The following is a 5,359-nucleotide window of genomic DNA, read 5'->3' as shown; positions in this document are numbered from 1 at the left end:
TTATCTGCCGTCTTTTGACGTTTGACATACAAATATGATAACTATTTTTTTTTAAAGTAAAACCTGCTGACAGAAAATTTCTTTCTAATACTCTTTCTTGAATAAAAAAACAAAAGTTTTGGGGTGCGCAAAACGGGACCACGAGACCTCGATTTTAGTTAGGTATAATCAGTCCGACGTGCAGTTGTCTTTTTCGCACAGTACTCGGAGAGGCATCTGCGAGAGAGTGACAGAAAAACCATATTCAAATACCTACTCATCAAATTGCTTTTCCTCTACATATCCTCTTAATAGTGATATAATATATGGGGTTAGTAATTCTGATGATCCATAATAGATGAATTATATAAAACACATTACAAACCTGAATTTTATTCATAAATATGTATTTTAGTAATGATAGCAAAATTATAAACATCAGTGCTATGAGATTAGTTCTTTTCAGATACTCAAATACTAATGATGTAATGGTGACATTCATATATATTTTGTTGTATTGTGGCAACTTTATTCAGTCCACCAGTGCTTCATTGAATTCAGCGACAGCTGGTTAGTCTGTGAACGTTTTAAACACTTTTTGTTTTGTATTCTGAAATACAGGACAAGAAGGGGTTAGTTTATAGATTATTATGCTATATCCAAGTTGGATTAAGCATTGGTGGATGCTTTAGTTAGAGTAATTTTAGCAAAATATGTCATTTTATTGTTATTTTGTTTTATTATTTACTATATCAATTTGAAAACAGTTATTGGCTACTGTTTTTATTTTTATGTGATGTTTTGTTAATATTACTGCTGTTTGTTCTCTCCTCAAATAAATATATAAATTTGATTTGATTTGATGAAATTCCATTGTCATTAATTATCTAATAACTTATGTTTACATATAAGTTACTAATTAAAAATACTTTGTACACTTCCATCTATTTGTTCGACCAATTAGCGCTTTCACCCTCTAATGGGACAAATTATTGAAACATGTGACCGCCAACACATGTTTCAATAATTTGTCCCACTCTGTTTTGTTGAAATATTACGTATTGTATCTTTTTCAACCTATTTTTTAAATGTACCTACACTTAATATAATATTTAGTTTTATATAAACTATCCTTACACTGTATAATATTTACCAGTCTGAAGATGCCCATTAGAGGGTGCGAGCGCATTAGCGCTCAATTATGATCGAACAAATAAGTGGAAGTGTTCCAAGTATTTTTAATTAGTAACTTATATGTAAATATAAGTTATTACATCATTACAAATAATAAATGTAAAGTAAATTGTAAAATTCACCCCTAACATATTCCCGCTCTTGTTTAAAAAAAATAAATTACTTATATGTAGCTAAAACATTGATATGGTTTTAATATTATGTTATAAATTACAATTCGATTAAAATAATTGTACATTTAATTAACACATTTTAAAGGGTAAAATGTAATACAACACCAACAATTAAACAGATATATTCATCATTTAAACATATCTTCATGGAAGGAATCTTTGTTTGATGGACGGTTTATTTGAATTTGAGGAGAAATAGATTTGTTTGCCTTCTATAGAGAGCTTTGTATTTTTTCAACATCGACCTATGATTATGTGGTTTGTTCCTAAGAACTCTAAAGTAATAACTCAATAGAGTTGCTCATATGGAGGAAAACCATTCTATGATTATTGACCACGAACTAAGCTACAGATTACAGCAATACAACGGGCCATAGGTACTTGTGTTGAGAATTACGAGCGCACACCAAAACCGTCCATTACACGTTTGTTGTTGAACTAAAAACCAAACTAAAACCAAACTGAAAATTTGGAATGTCTTTGTTCTATGCAATACAGCTTGAGGGCTTCTCTAGAGAATTATTACTCTGAGGGTTTGTTATTTCATTGTAGAATTACTTTAGGTTCATTTATACAACAGAAGTTTGTTTAAACACTGTGTATTGAGTTAATTTAAATATATGGTACCTACTGACTGGGATTTAGATGTTGGGTATGAAAAAGCTTTCTAATTGTTTCAGACTCTGGTTGTATTTTATAATTATGTGAGTAATTTTACTTTCTATTTTATGCAGCCATTACTATTTTTTAAATGTTAAATATATAAAATACATAATATATGTATATTAATGATGCAAAATGTACTATGAGTAAAATAAAAAAGTCTTGTAATTGTAGTTTTTTCACATTTTATTTATTTCTGTTTATTTCACGCCAATGACATTCACGAGATATGATATTGTGTGCAATAAAATTGTGCGATTAGGAGTCATTAGATATAACAAAATTCTTACCTCATGAAGTAAGGGCTGTTAGGTTATAAAATAAAATACTGTGGTATAAATACTTACGGCTTTGATGCATGTATTAGTCTCTTATGTATAAAAAGTATGTAGTTAACATGATTATAGAACAGAGCAGTTAGCTGCATATGCAGATACGTAGGTTTTATAATCGCTTTCATTGTTTGTGAAGCTTTGTTTTAATAAAATATTTCATAGATAAATAAAATAAAATTTTATGAGCATAATATAGGATGATCTTCCATACATATGTACTTTTTTTACCAAAATTATTTATTAAATTATAAAGATAAGTATTATTTAACCCAGATAATTTAAGAAATTATTGTACACTTTTTCTAGTATATTATTTTTAAAAAGTTTTCTTAGCTTTGGGGTTGATAGTAATATTTTATGAAAAATGTATAATTTATGTTTGTTGTGGATATTATGTATCGGAATACATAATAAACATTCTTATTTATCTACCTAAGATGCTGATCTGTAATTAATAATATTCCCGTTACCATATTTATAAGATTCCACAATTTTTCTTTTAATTAATTGCTAATACTTTTTAAAGTTTTACTTTACATTTAATATTCCAGTAAAATTGGCTTTTTTTTTTATTTATTCAATTAGACAAAAAAAATTTTTTGGGATAGGTACCATTTCCATCTATCAATTGAATAAATTATGTACTTATTTGCATTCTACATCTTTTACATTTATTTGGGTAATGACTATGTATTCTCAATGAACCAATCAAAGTTAAATACTTAACAATATGTTTATGCAATAAATTGATGCCTATTGTATTGCTAATAATATGTTTTCCTATTATATCTATGACCAGCCCGTAGACAATGGGGAAAACTGGTATTTAAATAAATCTATATAAAATAATCTGTTTAATTAATTTTACCTCAGCCTATTTAATTTCTCATGAGAGGTATACTTCTCATGAGAAAAAAAGATAAGATAAATATCTATAGATAAGAAAAAAACTACTGCTGTCTTTCATTATACGTATATATCAAATCCAATCCTTACCGTCCATTGTTTTCTGTATGCTGATGATTCAGTGCAAGTAATCTGTAATGCAGTATATTGCTAACAGATAGTTTCAAAAGTTACATTTTTTTTTACTAGTATAATAGAGTAATTTTTTTAAATGAATGTGATGGGTTTTAAAAAGGATGGAAAAAAAACTCTGGTTGATACTTTGTATCAAAATTACTAACCCGATTTTGTGCATCATCGTTGACTTCATTAAGTAACACCTGAGCAACTTCCACTCCAAGAAATGTTCAAAATTCAACAATTTTGCTGCCACGCGTCTCATACCCAAAACATTCGAAAAAATTTCATGGCATGAGCCAATCGATATGCCAACATCAGCTACTTCTCTGATTGTGATTTGGCGATTGTTCATAACCATTTCATTAACTTTTTCCACGTTTTCATCAGTTGTTGATGTGCTGGGGCGTCTGGGCCGTTTGTCATCTTCAATGTCTTTACGGCCATCTTGGAAACGTTTACACCACTCATAAACTCTTGTTTTACTCATAGTAGACTAACCATAGGCCTTTGTTAACATTTCGTGTGAAATGTACTTTGTTAGACTTTATTTCATTTTTTTACACAATATTTGATAGGTACAAATTCTTTGATCTATTTTTTTAACAAACGAAAATTGCCGAGCTCAGAAAAACACATCTAACCTTAGCGGCTGCCACAGACTAATACCCGTGTATGCAGAGACAAACGGTGAGGTAAGTACATTCTATTGTCTTCACCTTCGGGTTATTCTCTGCATATTATTTATTTATAAATTTATTGCAAAAAAATAATATACATACTTAATAACAGGGAATCTATATAAAACCAATTAATGTAAAATGAAAACGGAGTGTTCTCTGTTTATGATAGTCTCCATCTAACATGGCACAGCCTGTTCTAAGATGGAGATTTTTTATCTTTACAGCGTAAGTAGTCCTATACTAATAAAACGATAACATAAAAAAGAAAAACTAAAACTACTTTATTATAAATGCCTAGCTAATCAAATGTAAGAAATTAAACATGGGACAATACAGTTAATTTGTGTTGCTAAACGAGTGTTTATATTCTGTTGGGTTCTTTTGACCTCACTTAATTTATCATAAAATTTAAGTAGTAGGCGTCTTACAAACAATTGTCTTACATCCAATATCTTTAACTCAGCGAATAGATCTTCCGTTGAATACCTCAAGGGTTTTTTGAGAATGATCTTCATGATCCATTTTTGTGCTATTTTTACTGGTTCAAGGATTGAACGAGAGCAACCTCCCCAAGCTAAATTGCAATATGATAGTTTGCTTTGGCAAAAAGCAAAGTAAATTTGTCTCCTAAGTTGAGCATTCAAAATATTTCTTAGGCTTTTATAAATGTATGCTGATTTTCTAATTTTGTATGAGATTAGAATGTACTTTCCTCACCTTAAGTTTTGTCTCTGCATACGGGTATTAGTAAACAATGAATACAGCTGAAAATTTAAGCATACTTTAGGGGCATGTATACAAAAACATAATAAAATTTTAAAAATTGACAATCGGACTCTCCAAACCTGCGAAATTAAAAAATTCACGTTATTTTCTGAATACACCCCAGATGAACTAACTGACAGGCGTCTTACGCTTAGATCAGCTACGTCTACGGCGAGAGGAAAAGTTATTATACTCGTACCTCTACGCAAACAGCGCACTAAATTTAGTGAACGCGCATTTGCGGTCGCAGGCCCTATGGCATGGAATGCTCTCCCAGCAGAGGTGCGAGGCTGTGAAAGTGAAGTGATGTTTCGGAAAAAATTTAAAACCCACTTGTTCTCTAAATCATTAGAATAAATCCGTAGCACGTGACAACAAAATAAATTGTTTTAATTAAATTACAAATTTAAAAGCTTCAATTAAATTAATTTAACAATAGAATCACCACGTAAAGCGCCCTTGAGGCATTTTATTACGAAAATGGCGCTATATAAGTTATCCATAATAATAATACACAATGTTAAATTAAATAAAAACACAAATA

This window comes from Micrasema longulum, unplaced genomic scaffold (assembly GCF_059751315.1).
Source record: "Micrasema longulum isolate JH-2025_06_02 unplaced genomic scaffold, ASM5975131v1 h1tg000071l, whole genome shotgun sequence".
NCBI lineage: Eukaryota > Metazoa > Arthropoda > Insecta > Trichoptera > Brachycentridae > Micrasema > Micrasema longulum.
The sequence above is the reverse complement of the archived record's forward strand: the minus strand, read 5'-3'. Positions refer to the sequence as shown.